At 43.9% G+C, this 19,501-nt stretch overlaps 1 long non-coding RNA gene across 2 annotated transcripts in view; it reads right to left on the bottom strand.

Moving 5' to 3' along the window:
- Window positions 1-13,426: 13,426 nt before the first annotated feature.
- LOC149874910 (uncharacterized) overlaps window positions 13,427-19,501 on the bottom strand; it is a 32,596-nt gene continuing 26,521 nt past the window's right edge. Inside the window, exon 4 of one of the 2 annotated variants that reach the window (XR_016439984.1) lies at window positions 13,427-14,434. This is a non-coding gene — a long non-coding RNA (uncharacterized LOC149874910). Of the gene's footprint in view, window positions 15,142-19,501 lie in introns of both variants that reach the window. The other variant, XR_016439983.1, reaches the window with a different exon arrangement.

Raw genomic sequence — 19,501 nt, forward strand, 5'->3', positions numbered from 1 at the left:
ATCTTCAAGTTGCAGGCACATATCCCCAGGTAAAGGCTTTCAGAAAAAATAGAAATGACATTGTAAATGTACAGAATTAAAATGAATGAGCACATCTGGTATCATGACCTAGAATTCAGGGAGAGGTAGAAATCTGGGCATTTATCCAGAAGAAAATGAGTAAAGATATTTATCAGCATTGCTGAATTGCTGAAATACTGAATTGAAGACCAAAAGCTTTATTCACCCCACCGTCTAAACCAGCTTCCTGCAAGATTTTAGATGGTGATCCCTTATCTGGGGAGAAAGTGGTGGGGGTAAAAAGCCACTACACTCACTCTTGCATTTCAGGCAGGGAACAAGCCAACTCACCTATCCACACCAATCGAAGTCAGCACCAGTGCACAAAGTCTAAGGCAAGAATGAAAACTGCTCCCCCCAGCATGCACCACAACTGTCTGGAGGGACAAGGAGGTTCATCCAAAGTGATGCAAGTCATACCGTAGCATTTGAAAATTAACTTCTATGAAAAAGTCTCTTTTACATAAGCTCTGTTTTCAAAAGAACAACAGGTTGTTTCACGGTACTATGAGGGGAGGATACTAGGTCTTGCTAGTACTCCAGCCAGGCATGCCATTGACAGGGAGGCATGGGGATTTCCTCAGGAATTTATTCGCTGATTTGGAAACTTCTGTCAGTTGTTTAAAGAGGGCAGGATGACTGGCCCTGCAGCAAAGAAGGATTGAGCCTTTGAGGGATGCAAAAACAAATACAAGCCCAGAGAAAGAACTGCAGCCTAAGAGGAGACCCTGATGATAGGAAGGGAGTGAGTGCATCCAGATGGCCAGGGACTATTTATATTAACCAAGGGAGAGTCTGGGGGACTGACTTGCACCTGAAAGAGTGACCAATATTTCTGTTAACCCAGGGGGAGTCCTGGGGAGTGGGTGGGCCCAGGGGATTTGGGACTTTATATTGGCCCAGGAAGGGCCCAGGGGAGCAGGAACCAACCAAGGACCATTTATGTTGACCCAAGAGGGGTTTGCTTTTTTTTTTTTTTTTTTTTTCCTTGCTTGTTGATTGGTAACACCCAGTAGACTGTGGTGGCTGTGAGGGGAGGTATGAAGGCTGTGGAGCTGTGCCCCACACCTTTTTTTTATTTACCCTTTCCTCTTTTTTCTTGTTAATCTCGGAGAGGAAGATAGGCAGCTGCCTCTGCCAGGCGGAGGCACAGAAAGGGGTTAGAGCCCCAAAGGACCTAGAGGCCCTGACTCATGTTAGGTGGGCTGGGACACAACAGGGTTGGAGCCCCAGCCAAGGAGGGAGAAAAGGCCATCTCTACACTATTCAAACAGGTCAGTAGTTGGAGGAGGAGGAGGAGGCACGATCAGCTAGACTCTGGTCACCATCACTCTAACCATAACGTCAAGACGTGGCAGGACAGAGAGGGAGGAGCCAGATAAGGCTGGGGTAGGCAGACAGGTGCCATACAGCCACTAGGGGGTGAGATGACCACCCCTTGAGGTGTACCCTGTTATACTCTCCTTCATTCGTTTTCTTCGAATCTTGAACTCCAACTGTTTTTTCTTTTCTGCCTTCCACCTACTTATTAAGTTTGCTTTCATTTTCACAGTCTCAACCAATTCCTCTGTTTGTGAGCAGCAATTTGATAAGAACTTACTCTCTAGCTGCCCTCTCTACCACCTGTGCCAAAAGGTACCCCCAACACACTCCAAGGATTTGCTGGGATGCCTGTACACTGCTGTGTATTCCCCTCCCAGAAGATGTCATGATCGTTAAAGTTCCCTGTGAAAACCAGGTCCTGTGATTTAGAAGCTTCCATCAGTCATTTAAATAAGGCCTTGTCTACCTCTTCCTCCTGTTTTAATAGTGTACACCACCTGCTCATTGTGACACACCCTGCTGCTCCGACCTTTACCCAGAGGTTTTCAAGAGGCCTACCTCCCACTTCGTAGTGCACCTCCAAACATATGTACAACTCCTCTATATTATAAGGCAACATAACTGCCTTTTTCCTCTTCCTTTAGCTATGAAGATATTATCATGTCTCCATATAACTGTCAAAGGCACTACAAAGGTAAAAACAAAGCAAAGAAAACAAGAAGTTGGACAAATATAACTCAGATAGATGTATTATAAATCTACTGTACCTTTATCACAGAAAAATGTTTTGAATTGAAATATAGAAAATATTAAGCAATACAAAGAGTTCCAAGTTCCTTTGTTGAGTTCAGAAATAACAGGACACTGGGGAATAAACAGAAATTTAGGTTAAACTAATTCTGAGCAGATGGATTTTTCTCCATGCAATGAACAATACATATTGACTTGAATAGCCATTTGAGTGACATTTACAACCCAAACATACACCAGGATCTCTCTTCAATATCTGGGGAAGGTAGTTAGCTGTGTTAGTCTGAAGTCAGGTGGAAGATAGGGGAGTGTGGCACCTTAGAGACTTACAGTACTAGTACAGAGAGAGAGATGCTTTCATAGGCAACAGCCAATTACATCAGATGTAGCATTTGACAAAACTAGTTGAACACACGCTTTGCTGTGAAAGATTAATTTGTTTTTTTAAATTTTTTACAACCTTTTGTCATAATCAGCATTGTCTTCACTATATGATCTATGCATCATTGCCTGTTCCAACTTCAAAAGCTTTCAGACCATTTTTTCCATCTGGTTTCTTCTCTTATAAACTATAATTGAAATTTTTAACATGGGTGAGGTACCAACTCCCTGCACTACCCCCAACCTGGAGGACCTGATCAGAGGTCTTTAGCTGACATTTTCACAGTTCCCCTGGAGACCTTCATGGCACTTTAACAGTGTAGTGAACATTATTAGATGCACTGTAACTGGTCTGAATGGCCCTTCATTGTTATATCACTATGAACTGCACGTAGGCCGGAGCAGGCAAAATACAGCCTACGGGCCAGATGTGGCCCACCAAATACTTTCATCTGGCCCGTGGAGCCCCCCCAACACATTGTGACCTGCCCATTTCTGCCTACAAGGGTGGGAGTGAGGCACCCATGTGTACACACAGTCCCAAAAACATACCCTATTGCCTGGCTCCCACCCTCATGGGTGGAAGGGCCTGACCAACCAGTGTACAGCTTCTATGCAGGGCTGCTGCTGCCACAGCCCCTGGGACCTGCTTACTTCCCCAGTCTCTTGCTGGCTTGGGCAGCAGGTAGGGAAGCAGTAGGGATGGGGATGGGGATAGGGATGGGGATGGGGATGAGGCTGCAGCTGGGAGGGAGCCCAGAGCATGGGGCTGGGACTGGTGGCAGTGCAGATCCCACACCCAGGGGGACAGGGGCAGCAGCAGCATGGAGCTGGGGTGGGTATTGTGTAGGTGTGATGGAAAGTAGGGGGTGTGGAAACCCCCACATGCCCCCCATGGTGTGCAGCCCTGGCAAGTGGTGGCAGCAGCAGCAGCAAGTGGGGCACTCAGGGCTCAGGCGTCCAAGTGGGGTGCAGCTCTGGCCAGCCTTGCATATTGCAGTGAGTGGCACAGACTTTGCACAGCTGCCTGTATTGCCAGTGCTTCCTGCCACTCATGCGCAGCCCCTGCACTCACACAGCAGGGATCCAGGTGCACTCCCACATACTGGAGCCAGGTGTCTTCCCTGCTAGGGCTGTGCAGCACCAGAGAGAAACTTCAGGTTCTGGAGCTAGCTGCCTTCCCTGCCTGGGGCTTCCCTCCCATGCAACATAGCCCCTGCAGGAAACGAAGCCAGCTCCAGCACCTGGGGCTTCTCTCTGGTGCTGCGCAGCCCTGGCAGGGAAGGCACCTGGCTCCAACATGTGGGGCTTCCCTCCCTGCTGTGCTAATGCAGGGCCTGAACGTGAATGGCAGGGAGTGCCGGAGACACAGGCAGCCAAGCAGAGGCTGAGCCCCTCGCTGTGATGTGTAGCGCTGGCTGGAGCCACACCCCACCAGACTCCTGTGCCCTGAGTGCCCACCTGCAGCTGCACCATGGAGGGAGTGTGGGAGGGTCACCACACCCCCCCAACCTCCCTCACACCTACACCCTTCCCCCACAGCCCCCCATATATACACAACCCCAACATACCCTATGCCCCCCCACATAGTCACCCCTCCTCATGACCTCTCACAACACACCCCTATATCCTACCATGCACCCACAGCCCTCACACCCTGCCATATACAGCTATCATATACATATACACTATACACATCACATACCCCACATACACAGCACATGTACCACACACACATACCCCCAACACACTCCACACACATACCACATACCCCACATACCAGGCAAACCACTCAGCCCCCACATACCACTCACCCCCCACACACCACGCACACACCACATGTACTCACCTTTCCCCCCAATATACAAAACTAAGAATTTATTTTTGAGTTATTGTGCAATCACCTCTATATACTCTACACAAACCCAAACCATGACAAAAACATTTTTGTAATAAAATTAAAATATGTTACAGTAGGTGTTTGACTTTTAGTGTATGATTTGTTTTTTTCTGGGTTCCAAGATGGCAACCTCCTCCGCCTCCCAGGAGTATTTCCGGGGGACAAAGGGAAGAATTTCCAGTGGCAAAGGTCAGGGGTTAGAGGGTGGGATTTCCAGTGCCAAGATGGTGACAAGGCAGCAGGGTAACTGTCAAGGGTTGGAACTACCTATGCAGCCCTTGATAGCTCACCAAAACTTGTTAAGCAGCCTTCCATCCAAAATCATTGCTCACCCCTGGCATAGGCCAATAGAGCTGGCCTCCGGAATAAGAGATTTAACTTATATAGATAGGCTGTTTCCTATGAAAGCTTAGACCTATCCAAATAAATTAGTCCAATTTAATTTCTATGGCACTTGTACATGTGACGGGGGTTTAATTTCCAAGGTTTTTTTAATGCCCCTAAAAGGAAATAGTGGGTTTTTAACTGCAGACATAAAGGGGTACCATCACAGTAAATATAAAGGGAGGTAAAAGAGCCAAGAAAGCCTTGTGGCTGAGCAGGGAAATCCAGGAGAGCCTACAGGGGAAAAAAGAGGCTTACAGGTGGTGGAAGCAGGGGGCAGCCACCAAGGAGTAGAATAGCTGCTTGGCTCGCACTTGCAGGGAAGCAGTGAGGAAGGCCAAAGCAGAAATGGAACTCAGGCTGACAACAAAGATTAAGGGTAACAAAAAGTCCTTCTTTAAGTACATAGTAAGCAACAAAGTGGTTCAGGGTAGCATAAGGCTGCTACAAGATAGACTAGGGCAACTTGTACAGATAGGATGGACAAAGCTGAGCTCTTAACCAATTTCTTTGCATCTGTGATTCTTCCCCTCTATGCGGCATTGGTGAGGCCACAATTGGAGTACTGCATTCAATTTTGGGTGCCACACTTCAAGAAGGATGTAGATAACCTGGAAAGGTTTCAGGGGAGGGATACTCATATGGTTGAGGGCCTGAAGGTAAGACCCTATGAAGACAGCCTGAGGGACCTGAATCTCTTCAGCCTCTGCAAGAGAAGGCTGAGGTGATCTTGTGGCTGCCTACACACTCATTGGGGGGTCAGCAAGGAATAGGGGATACTCTGTTTACCAGGGCACCCCTCAGGGTTACTAGAAACAATGGCTGTAAGCTAAAGGATAGTAGATTTAGACTGGACATCAGAAATATGGAATAGACTTCCAAGGGAGGTGATGCTTTCCCCTACCTTGGAGGTGTTCAAGAGGAGGTTAGACAAGCACCTGGCTGGGGTCACTTGCCCCCATGCTCTTTCCTGCCCAGAGCAGGGGGTCAGACTTGATGATCTAATAGGTCCCTTCTGACCCTACAAATCTATGAAATCTATTTCAATTTTTCTGTCACATTATCGTGAGGGGCTTGATCTTTTTTTTTTGTCGGAGCTGGAGCTTGCCCATGGCTGGGAGGCAAACTGCCAGTGGGCTGAGTGGCCCCTGAGTTGTGGGGGGCCCTGGTTTGTCCCTTGACAGCAGCAGCACCACCCAGAGCCACCTGGGTGGGCTTGTAGCAGGCCAGATGCTGCTCCAGCTCAGAGGCAGCACCCGGCCTGATCCAACTGTTCCCCAAGCCTGCTCAGGGAGCATTGCCCAGCAGGCTTCCAGCAGGTGGGCTCAGGGAACAGTTGGATCAGGCCCGGTGCTATCTCCAGGCTGGGGCAGCCCCTGGCCCACTAGTTGCCCACTTGGGTGGCCCCAGGGGGCATTACTGCTATGGAGGGAAGGACCAGGGTCCTCCACAGCTCAGGAACTGCTCAGCCCACCAGAAGCTCATCCCCCAGGATGGGTATGCTCCACTGAAAAAAAAACCGGATTGGGCCCCTCACTGCCTTCAGCAGGCACCTGGCTGAAGGCAGAAGTGGTGAGGGGCCTGATCCTTTTTTTGTTGTTGTTTCTGCAGAGCTTGCCTGCCTCTTCACAGCTGGGGAATGACCTACTGGTGGGCTGAGCAGCCCCTGAGCTGTGGGGGGTCCCAGTCCTTCCCTCCACAGTGGCATCACCCACATGGGGCCACCCAGGTTTGCAATTAGAGGGCCAGGGTCTGCCCCAGCTCAGAGGCAGCACCCAGCCTGATCCAACTCTTCCCTAAGCCCACTTGGACTTCCAGCACCCTGTACACTGTCCCTGCCACTTTCCCACCACCTGGGACAGTCCCCGCTGCCTTCTCCAGCTGCCAGCACTTCCAGCCACCCTCTTGCCACTTCCCTGCACTGCCCAGGGGTAAGGCAGCCCATTCCTGGGCAGTCTCAGGTGGCAGGAAGGCAGTTGAGACAGTGCATGGGGCACTGGAAGCCCTGCCAGGCTTGGGAAAGAGTTGGATCAGGCTGGGAGCTGCCTCCAATCTGGGGAAGCCCCCATCCCACTAACAGCCAGCCCCAGCAGCCTCAGGAGGTGCTGCTGCCACAGAGGGAAGGACCAGGGCTCCCCGCAGCTCAGGGCTGCTTGCCCCACCAGCATGTTGCCCTGGCCATGGGACAGCCAGGCAGGCTCCACGGAAAAGAAAAAAGGATCAGGCCCCTGGGCACTTCTGCTTTTGGCCAGGTCCTTGCTGAAGGCAGATGTGACAAGGGGTGCAATCCTTTTTAATTTGGAGCCTACCTGCCTCTCCTGTGGCTGGAAGGTGAGCTGACAGGTGAATAATTGCATTTTGCAATGTTGCAAACTAAACTAGATCCAGATGTAGCTTAGTTTGCAACAATGCAAAGTCATTTTAAACTCCCAAAACTGGCACACATGTAATGCATGATGCCATTAAGCCACAAATTACATTTTTGTCACATGTACGTTGTGACAACCATCACATGCACAAACACGTTATGGTGCCACCCTACCTTTCCTTCTGCCCAATATCTGGGATTTTAAGTCTATTATTACGTTTCTTGTCTGTACAGGAGAAAGAAGAATTAATTATTGCTCCAATTTAAATCATACACAGACTTTAGAGAAATTGGTGGTTTTTGACAGTGAAGCAGAAATAACTTCCTATTCTGCTTTCAGTTCTAAAGTTTTCTTAGAAAGTGTCAAAAATTTAACATGGGTCACAGCTGTGACCACATGTCATTTCTCTCCCACTTTCTGGGTGAGGGCTATAACATAAAGAGGGGTGGGGGATTGCTATCTCCTCCTCCAGCCTTACCAAAAAAAAAAAGAAGTGGCTGTTGCTGAATTTTGTAAAGATCCTGATCCTGTTGGTATCTGTTGGGTGCAGTTTAAGAATGTATATAAGATAAAGCCCCTGAGGGGACTGGTTTCTGGATCATGACAAGGCCTAGATACCATGATGTAGCCACCAAGCTGCCCCTAAGCCCCGCACTGGATATAAACCTCACGTACTATTGTGAACAGTGCCCAGACAATGTCCATGATAAAGTGAGTAATTTCATATTCACTGCAAGGTTACAGACGTGTAGTAAAAATAAAGCCTAGGTCCTTACACTAAATGCTGAAAGGAAGAGGAAGAGGGAGGAGGAGGAGGAAGAGGAGGAAAAGGGAAGAAGGGGAAGGGGAAGGAGGGGGAAGAGGATGGGGAGGAGGTCTTGCATTCAAAAGCTTGTCACATTTTCTCCCAACTGTGCACAGAGTTCAAGAAAAGATACCACTCAAAGAAATCCTTGCCTCTCACATAATTCCTGAATCATCACAGCTACAACATCACTGTAACAGAGAATAAAAAGCTACTGGGAACAGTAAGTGGGTTAAGTTAGCACCAGGATACATTTACAGTCTTAGAAGTGGATATATTAGCTCTTTTGTTTTCTTTAGTGACACTGAGCTTAATTAATATGTACATGTAGTTTCCACGTTTCTCCTATGGAAAGCTACTTCAGCTTTCTGGCTTGCTCTGAGCCTTCCCACACCCATGCAATGAGTGTGCTAGGTCTCTACCAAATTCAGAAGGAAAAAAGAAATGCACAAAATGGGGGGTGCAGGCAAGACGAGGCTTCTTATTACAACTGCTTCCCCTGCCAGAAGCTCATCCTCTCCTCCCTGCTGCTGGAGAGGCTGGTAAGACATGGGTGTACATGACACAGGGGTTTACTTTGCCCTAAATTCAAGTGGTGTTTTTAAAAACTCACTGCTTCAATTTATGGCCCCTGTTTTGTCAGCTCTATGTCAGCAGTAGGGCTGAGATGCTCTATGTCAGCAATAGCAGATCTGGGAATGCATCAAGGGGCTTTGGCTGTGCTGCACATGTGCAGTGAGCCTTGAGCTCAATGCCAGGTCAGTACAGGCTCCTGCTGGAGCTCCAAGTAAGCAGTGAGCTTTGAGCTCACCAATTGATAGGACATGGTCTATCTGGAACTGCTGCTTTTGCACAGCTCTGGAGCTCAGGAGGTAAACACTGCTGCTGTTTGCCCTTCCCATCCTGCCAAGTTCAATGGCAGGGGAACGTAGGGGGATGAGTGGCAGTGGCAATGCTCATCCTCTTGGCCCCAGAGCCACATGAAAGTAGGGGCTGCAGTCAGATCCCATGCCAAGAGCTCATGTGTGACACAGCCAAAGGCAGGGAGGGGCCAGCATAGCTACCCCTCCTTTGGATCCACCTCCCCCCCACCATGCATGTCAGATATAAATTTTAAATCCAGAAATTTCTGGCTCCAATTCTGTAGTAGGTATACTAGACTTTATCCCACTGAATTATAATATTAAGAAAGAAAACATTTCAGGAAAAGCAATGGAAAGAAGTCTCTCTCAATATCTGATTAAAGGTGAATAATTCTAATCCAATGGCTGAGAAATTGGCTCCGAGGTCAGACCCAGAGAGTAGTAGTCAATGGAAGCGAATCGCTATGGCGCTCCGTGACCAGTGGTGTCCCTCAAGGCTCTGTCCTTGAACTGGTTCTCTTCAACATCTTTATTAACAATGTGGACACTGGTGTCAAAAGCGCACTGGCCAAGTTTGCCGATGACACTAAACTTTGGGGCATAGCGTTCACACCTGAGGATAGGCTAGTGATCCAGGCTGACTTGGATAAGCTTAGTGAATGGGTAGATATAAACCTGATGACATTCAATACTGAAAAATGCAAGGTACTCCACCTTGGGGAAAAAAAACCTGCAGCACACTTATAGTCTCAGCAGTGCTACTCTTGCTAGCACCACGACTGAAAGAGACTTGAGGGTCATGATTGACCACAAGATGAACATGAACCACCAGTGTGATGTCACAGCTGGTAAAGCAAATAAAACTCTAGCTTGTATCCATAGATGCTTATCAAGTAAATCTCAGGATGTCATCCTCCCACTGTACTCGGCCTTGGTGAGGCCGCAGCTGGAGTACAGCATCCAATTCTGGGCTCCCCAATTCAAGGAGGATGTCAAGATGCTTGAGAGAGTTCAGAGGAGAGCCACACACAAGAAAATAGGGAAAGAAAATAGGCCTTATGATGAGAGGCTGAGAGCCATGGAGCTCTTCAGCCTAGAAAAGTGCAGGCTCAGGGGTGACCTGGTGGCTGCCTATAAGTACGTAAGGGGTGTGCATCAGGATCTGGGGGAACGCCTATTCACCAGAGCACCCTAAGGGATAACAAGGACCAATGGTCATAAACTCCTCCATGACTGTTTTAGGCTGGACATAAAGAAAAACTTCTTTATTGTCTGAGCCCCCAAGGCCAGGAATAGACTCCCTCCAGAAGTGGTGCAGGCACCTACTCTGGACTCATTCAAGAAATGTTTGGATGCTTATCTTGCTCAGATCCTTTGACCCTAGGTGACTTCCTGCCCCTGGGGCAGGGGGCTGGACTTGATGATCTTCCGAGGTCCCTTCCAGTGCTAATGTCTATGAAATCTACGAAAATTCACACTATTGAATTGAATATTGTTTTATGATTTAAAAATTAATGCTTTAAAGATTCCTGGGTAAATTACAATAGCTCTTGGTGGCCACTTTCTGTTTTGCATAATTTCTACAAAAGAGTCCTGAAAATTAGATAAATCCTAAGGGGTTCATCTTGTTAAATTTTTTTTACATAATCAAAACAGAAGATTCTGGTTGTGGATGCTCTGTTCCAAGATACATAAATTAGTGCAGGGGATTTGTTTTTTCAAGAAAACTTTCCTTTTCTTATTCCCCATAAAATTCTTTTTTTTTTTTATAGTTGAAGGAAATCTTTTATAATTTCACTAACATACTCCCTCCAATGTTGAAACCATGAAAACATGTCCCTGTACAAAACAGATATTTGTAAGTTCAACTGTGCCCAAATGGAAATAGATGAACAAAACTAAACAATAGATTGCAGTGTACTGCCAGCATTTGTACAGTATACCAGTGCTCATGAACCAACTAAATAGGAGCAAACCAAAAGTGCAGAAGAAAGAGCTAAATTTCCTTGGGTCAGAGAAATGACGACAAATACAAACTGGCTACACATGCTGAGGTGGGGTTTGTAATGGGAGCCATTTCTTAGGCCCAAATTCCACTCATTTGTGGTTTCGTCTATTTTCCATTCATGCACTCTCATTCATTCAGTAGGAAGTATGCTTGATTATAGGATGTCACCCCATGACTTAAGAAAATGAATTTGCTTGTCACCTTCTAATTTGTTTTTGTTGTAGTTCATAGAATCATAGAAAATTAGGGTTGGAAGGGAACTCAGGAGGTCATCTAGTCCAACCCCTTGCTCAAACCAGGACCACCCCCAAATAGATTACCCTAGCCAAGGTTTTGTCTAGCCAGGTCTTGAAAACCTTGAAGGATGGGGATTCTACAACTTCTCTGGGTAGCCTGTTCCAGTGCTTTGCTTCCCTCATCATGAGAAAGGGCATATTAGTGAGCCATACTAATTAAAAGCACCTGAGCATCATGTGTATCAGCATCCCCACACTAAAAAATGGTGCTGGGACACTTTGAACTAAAGCTCATTAAATAAGCTTTAGCTCAAAGTGCCCTGCTGCCATTTTTCAGTGTGAGTGCACTGATACATGTGATGCTACTGGAGTGCATTAATTTCCACACTCCAGCAGACTTAATTAATCAAGTCTGCTCTGATGCACTGGATTTCCAGCATGTCGAAGTAGGCCCCCTGTATGTGTATAGGAGCCCAAAGTTTTTCCTAATATCTAACCTAATATTCCCTTGCTGCAGCTTGAGACCTTTGCGCCTTGTTCTGTCATCTGCCACCACTGAGAACACTCTAGCTCCATCCCCTTTGGAACCACCCTTCAGACAGTTGAAGGGTAGAAAAGTTCTGTCTTAAATTGACATTATTTTAAAATTCTTTGAACCATTTTATTATAGTCCTCCTGGGAATTGTAAAAACTCAGTAAGGTATGTGAAGCTCCACAGTCACATTATAATTAAAGGAGTGGAAAGAAAGAGAGATGCCCAAATTATGTCAATCTAGCTGGCAAAACTTTTGCCAGTAGTCATCAGGGTGCCAATTTATGTGACTACATGAGAGATGGAAAAGTTCAGTCAAATGGTCCATGCCTCCCCTTTGGAGGAAGGCTTGACTCTAGATTCAGATGTACTGCTTAGTTTTGAAAGTACAGATCAAAGCTCCATTGGGTTTCTCTAATATTTAACAGGATGCCGAGGAAGAAAAGAGCCATGTTATTTAGACTGGAAATAACTTATGAGGGAGGGCAGTTGTCTCCAAAAAAATACTAAATATAAGGAGAAGAGGTTTGACTGTTTATTAATGGCAATGTAATGGCATATTGAATTCATATCATATAATCAGGTTGCATTAGTTAAAATGGGAGTTGACTAAGGGACAAGAACCTTAAGAGGAAAAACAACTTTGAGACATATTGAGCAAGATGAACTAAGTTCTAGTGACTGCCATAACAGGCATAAAATAAGAAGAGAAATAGGACATTAGGACTGCAATCCCAATGGAAGAGAGGGAAATGGAATTATTAATTGTATAGGAATCATAGGGAGGACAAGGATGTTTAATGACAACCCTCCTAGTGAGGAAAGATACGAATTGGGGCCTAGGTGGGCACTGCCTTTTAAAGATGCATGTGACATAAAAATGACACCAGGGAGATCCTATGACCTGTGAAAATTCTAAATGGACATTCAGTTGGGGCAACTTTTAGTGGAGTAAGAGGTTGATTGAGATGACATGTTAAAGGAAACAAAACAAAGCAGTGTACTAGGAGTCACACAGAATAATGTAATAAATACCAGGGAATGCCCACCTGTTAAACTTTTTGAGGAGGCTTTTAATAGAATGTACCTATAGAAGAAGAAGGAAACAAGTAGCCCAATAAACATATGGGTAGATTTTCTCTTAGGAAAATCCTTTGCTGAATAAATGTTGTGTCATGGCTCATGGAAAGCTACTTTAGTCACCTGTGGAACTAAAGTAGTGGGAATAAAGTCAGTTACTCTCAAAAACTGCCTAATGGTGTAGAAGGCAATCGTCTCTTGATTGCTACTTAGGATTGGGACGACTGCCCTGGGCCCCGTGCTTTAGCAGAGCAGGGCAGGAGCTGGGCAGAGTGGCCACAGCCCCACTCCTTGCAGTGATAAAGGGGCCTCGCATAGGCTGATCTGCCCCAGGCTCTGCACCCCTCTATGGTCATCTCTGCCCACAAGTGATGACTACCCACTCCTTAAAAGATTTGGTTAATAAGGCCTAGCCCTGCATCACTGTACTATTTACTAATGTGGAAACGTTATAAAAGATTACCCCAGATCTGACCCCAGCGCTTTTTCCTGCCCAGGGCAGGGGGCCAGACTTAACCTACTGAGGTCCCTTCCACCCTAATATCTATGAATCTATGAAGCTCTCTATCTATTGTTGAAAGGGAAAAATCACATGATCACTCCCTAGAGAACTCTAGTGCTAATGCCGTTTGACTAATTTTAAGTAAAAGAAAAGACTGCTTTTGGTTAAAGATACAGGTAAGATATTTGTTGCTGGGGACAAGCAAAAGAGAGGCTCGACAAAATCACCCTTCCTTTGGAATGTTGGATACTGAATTTAATCAAGACTGGCATCAAAAGTACTATAATCACATTAAAAGCAAAATTTAAACAAAGCCTCTCTCACTCACACCCTCCCCAATTCCTTAATGAAAATTTTAAATGAAAATAAAAATTCAAGATAAATGCAAACACAGAGAAAAACCTCCTTAATACCTGAACACGATGCAATGAGATTAATTTGTTTATATATAAACCTGAATCCTTTTGAAGTAGCTGCTAACTTTCATATTTTGACCAAATCACATAGATTGGATTGGCCTCTTCTGTCATCTCCAGACTCACCAATAACTTCCCTATTTACTGGAAGACTCTCATCCTCATACTGAGGGACTGCTGTTGCCAACCGTATTATAATACACGCAGAGAACACTGAATTATGGTCTATGGTTTAAAGCCTGTGGACGTTATTAGCTCCCCATTGCCACCCAGCTAAACAAACTGAATAAAATGGGAGCTTAATGGGAATTTAACTATTCAACAACATCGCCCACTTTTCTCACGGTGTTACAAATCCTGCCAAATCTTCTAGCATAAAATTTCTATCATGATGAATAACAGTCTTGAGTCTACATCTATAAGATTTGGTCCAGTATACTTAAAGACAAACAGGGAAGTCAATACTTGGCTTAACAGTCACGTGCAAATGAAGGGGGCTTGACTCATTTGCTCAGGATGCCCTTTCCACTGATGGAGTCAGTCAGTCAGTCATTAGTTACTCAAGCTCAGAGTCTGGAAGTCCTGTTGGACCCTAAGATGCTTAGGTAGCAAAAGAGTTCCTTTCCTCTTTTGTTTTTAGTCAGCCTTTCATTTCAGATATTCATCTTGCCATATTGACTTACACCTTTTTCACTTCAGGACTGGAGTGCCGTACTACCATCCCAAGGTTCAAGGTTGGATACGCTTCAGTGATGTGCATACATCTAGGTTGCAATGTACTTTGAAATCTTATGGAGTAAGAAGTGCTACCTGCAGATTTAGGTTCTTGAAAAGTAAGAAAAACAAACAACAAAAAATGTGTGTTAGTAGTTCCCATCACACAACTTCAGATAAGGATATAAAATATCGAATTTTATAGGCAGTGGATTCTTATGATTGAAGGATGTTATTGTTTTATCACGCATCTTTTCAAGTATCCTTTGCTACATCTGTGCTTCCATAAGCATTTTTTGAACAAGACAGTTACATTATTGTCTTATCAGCATTATAGACCTAACCAGTGGAGAATGGCTTAAGTACAGTCAGAAGCCCAAAAAAAAAAAAATCTGAAGACTAGATGGAGTTTTAAAGTATGGAAAGTTTATATAATCTTTACTTGAATAATACATGGTAAGATCTGGAATCATTTCCATTACTGCCAATCTAAAGAATGCAAATACAATTCTAAAATGACCAGTGAAACATTTAAACGTGCTCTGGATTCAGGCTTTGTATAGAGATTCCAACAGATCTTAGAGTGCATTTCTTCCTTGAACATTTGTTTTGCTAATTCCTCTAGGTCTCCATGGATTGTGTTTACTGTTCTGTTGCTAATGCATTTTTTGGGCTCTAAAGCTTTTAACCTTTAATCTCTATTTATTCAAGTGAAGTTAAGTGATTTTTCTCCTTACCTTATGTCCAAAAACAGATCTTCAATCAAGCATTCTTCTGAAAAGACCACATTTGCACTTACCTGTATCCTTATAAGTTTCCTATTTAAAAAGAGTGATATACTTTATGGTAATTCATAAGGCATGTATAGAATAGCTAATTCAATTCTCAAGAGCAAAATAAATAATGAATGTTTTTCTCCATTCTTTGCATCCACTGAAAGCAGGACAAGGCATGCTATGAAAGGACTTACACAGGGGGGTGTTTCATAGCAAAAAATGTTAACGTAAGTCTAAAGTAGGGCAGCTAAGTACTGCAACATGTGGCTTACGCGCAGAATAGTACAGCCTCAGAGAAGTAACTAATATTATATATGATCCATTAAATGCATACATTTTAAAATATGTTAAGTCATCAACTTGCATAAGGACTGAGTTAGAACTCAGTAAGGACTGAAGGATTTAGCACCATAGCTCTTTAAAAATCAAATATTTTTTCTTCTATGATTCTTACAGGTCAAAAAAGTCTACACATTGGTAATAGAGCCTGTTTTACCTTCATATGCACATGTACAAGTATCTTGTATTTAAAGAGAATATGTCCCTGTATGTGATCAATTTGGGCCCAACATACGCCAATTTCCTGTAACTACATATTGTCTCTGTAAATTCAGTGCCCTAGGGCAATGCCTGCACCACTCCCTGATGGTCCGTCTTCTGGTGGTGTGGCTGAGCTGTGTTAGCGCACAAAGGATCCTCAGGATCACTGCAGGGTCCCCCAGCAGATGTTACAGATAAGCATCTCTGGAAACAGAAAATCTCTTGAACAAGAAATGCATAGGCTGAAGCATTACAGGCTTCCGTGTAACGCCCCCCCCCCCGCCCTTAATCAGATGAGACCTTCTGTTGAACTGATGTTAAAGGAGGCAGAGATCCACTTTATAAACCAGGGGTGTCAAAGATATGCCTTGTGGTGCTGCCCAAAGGTCTTAGACTGGACCACTTGCCACAAGTGGTGTGCACTGGACTAGCCCCATGAACCAGATGTTGTGCACTGAGTGCACAATGCACTGAGAATTGGACAGACACACGTGCTGCATACAGCCCATGGGGCTGGTCTAGCATTTACAGCGCATGTGGCACATAGGTGCAGTCTGAGGGCACTATCTGGCCTGTAGACTAACCCCACACCATTCATTTCGCCCATGAGACCAGATGAGATTGACACCCTGTTATACACTAACTGAATCAGAGATGGATATTAAGCTTTTGCTTCCAAAAACCTCCTTTCACCAGATGCTATGAAAAGACATGAACAGAGCAGGCTATCAAATAGAGACAAGTTAGTTTAATTTCTATGCTCGTTCATTCCTAGGCCTGTCAAATTTGCCACTAACATTGTTGGTTAGCTCTAGTCACATGATTTGACTTCAATAGTTAACTATGCAAGCGGGCACAAGCCTTCCATTTCTTCCAATTTTCCCTGTTAGGATTGCATTTAACAAATCAGGTGACACAGTAGGATCAGTGCACAGGGTGCTGATATATATACGCTCATCATCTTCTCTTCAGACAACCATGCACAGATGGCAGGCACTACTAAACCAAGCCAGGCATGAATATAAAATCCAGTAGTGATAAGCTATGTATAAGTTCCCTAAACCATTTAGTTCCTCACATTCCACAAATGGGGCCTGATCCACAGCTGACAGAAGTTACTGAGTATTGGCATTTACTGGAGTGTGCTATAGAGCAGAGACATGGTTAACTGTACCATACAACATGGGTGTTTCAGCAGGAAAACCTACCTAGTTTGTTCCTTGACTATTTCTTTCATGTGATAAAAAATGAGGGACACTGGAATCTAAATTGACTTAGTAACTTGCCAAAGGTGGGAATGTGGTTGACTCTCAGATGACGTAACAACATAAATATTGCACTTAGTGACACTGCATACCAACAAATACCTCTTTTCAGTGTCCAACAGTATTTAAAAAAAACCTTTAAAGGAATCTTGCGGCAAGTTTGTTCAAAGATAGCATTCTAGGGCGTTTCTTTTTTCGTGCTGCTTATAATTATAGCAATCACTTTAATAAAAGACTCTGAGGTAAGGACTTGTGCATTCCATTCACTCACTGCAGTGTTTAATTCCTATCACTGTTCAATCACTTGTTACTTTATTTTTAGGGACAAATTTATAGCAAGCTGCTGGATCACATGTACCAAACTATTTGAAGTATCTGCAGCTGCTTACATTGCAAGAGATCCAAGCTGCATTCCTGTCGTGAATCACAGAGTTGTGAGAGCAGTGACACAAACATTAAAAAAAATCAGCATATACTTCTTGCCATCAGATTTAAGCAGCCTTCCTAAGGATTCCTACTGTGATAAGAATTAGGGCTCTTATTTATTGGCACATGTCATCTCTGACTAATCATTAAAGGCTTCTACTGGGATGCTTCCTTGAGAGAAGCAATAATCACTGTATAACTAGGTGGGGAAAGATAATTAACAGTAATTAACAGAAAGCTATTCAGTATCACAGTTTCAAAGGGGGCTCCCCCTTGTGTTTCAAAGCAGGCACACAATAGATTTTATACACTGCTGGTGTAAGCTTTTCAATTTGATTTGTTGCGCAAATGGGACTTGCACCTATAATTTAAACGAATTGTGTGCAGGCAGGTAAAGGTCCACCCAAAGCTGCAGTCCCTTAAGATTAGTGCAGCTGCCAATGCACCATGTCCAGCCACCTCTGAGTCTCAGAGATGAATAACCAACCTCAGCCTGAATAATCAACTATCCACCTCAGGTTGAATAATAATCTCAGGACGAATAGCCAACTACCCACTTACAGCTGGGTTGACTGGGGGCAGTTGTTGGTCAAAGTCTGGAGCAAGGCTTGAACTTGCGCATTTGGAACATGGCTAAGATACCATTGCTGCTTTTCTACCACATCCCTGCATGCACAGGGAGTGTCCCAAAATTGTACTCATAAGTGAACGCATGTGAAACAGTTTATGCACCCAAATAAAGGCCTTATTCTAAAAAGTTTGACCTCATGATTCCTGAAGCCCTCTACAAATGACTGCTAGCATGAAAAGCTGCAATTATATCTGGCGTTGTAGGAAAAGATGTGATTTGTGAAAATGTTTGTGAGTCAAAGCTCTTAGCTGGGTCTGTTTCCGTTCAGGGCTCATACTAATTTTGTAAGGGTACTCAGAAACTGCCAGGCGTTTGTGAAAATAGTCATGAACACCAGCAGTTTCATAAATGCTGGCACAGATGACTAGTCATATGTCCAAGAATGAATAATAGCAAATGAGGCATTTTTGTTATTCGCTCCTCATCATTCTCTGGTTTAAGTAGTTTCAAGCACCCAGTCATGAAATAGAAAAGTTACCATGTGACAGAGATGACAAATCATTTAAACACAAATAGTGGAGAGTTAAAAACAAACTTTTCATAATTAACTTGTTCTCTGAAAATTATTCTTCCATACTACAAAGCAAATACTTGCAACAAAAATACTTTTGGAATAAAATGGATCAGTTCACAATGATTACTTTTAATCAAAAGGGGCTAAATTAACTGCATAGTTTGAACAGTTCTACCTATAATAGCACTGCAAGAAGAATATACTCTTTAATTATTTTTTTTCTAATTTAGGCAATAACGAAAACAACATGAAAAAGAAAGCTGGTTAGACTCCAGCTTGTTATGTACAGTATTATGTAGGTTCCTTATGTTTGACATAAGGTTTCAAATAGCCCATATACCAGGGGATTAGGTTGTTACTTTGCGCAAATGTTCTGATTTACGGCAGAATCCATAAGTATGAACCAATAAAATAAGCCTTAAGATGCACATATATTAGCCACTGAATGACCACACACCAACATTTTCTTCTTTCATTCTTTCATTATACCTTCTCTGAATTACCATCTGCTTTTCTTGTGCTGCCTAAATCCCACTGCTCCAGTCTTATTTTTATAGGGACTCACTTGTAACTAACTGTTTTTGGACCCTTTAGATTAAAATTCAAGTCCTACTTAATATATTATCAACAGAGATCCTGGTTTTCTCCGGTTTTAAAAAATCCTAAATTTTCAGTTATAAAAAAACCTCCAAAATCCACATTTTTCCATGCTTAAAATGAAACACCACTAATCCACACACACATATATATACATATTATACATAGACACACTTATAGACACACATTAGTGGTGTTTTATTTTAATCATAGAAAAATGTGGCTGGGGGGTTATATTTTAAAAATTTGGGATTTTTTAAAACCAGAGGAAACCAGGATCCCTTATTATCAAAATATAGCTATCTTACTGAATGTGTGCCTCCCATTCAAAAACCAATATTAGATAGAAGAATTGGAAAAACTGTTTGGAGTTCCAAAAGCCACTCTGACATGATGCCAAATGTTGATACTCATACATATACTGGCACA

The sequence above is a fragment of the Crocodylus siamensis genome, chromosome 1 (assembly GCF_052110815.1).
Source record: "Crocodylus siamensis isolate JL-2025a chromosome 1, ASM5211081v1, whole genome shotgun sequence".
Classification (NCBI taxonomy): domain Eukaryota; kingdom Metazoa; phylum Chordata; order Crocodylia; family Crocodylidae; genus Crocodylus; species Crocodylus siamensis.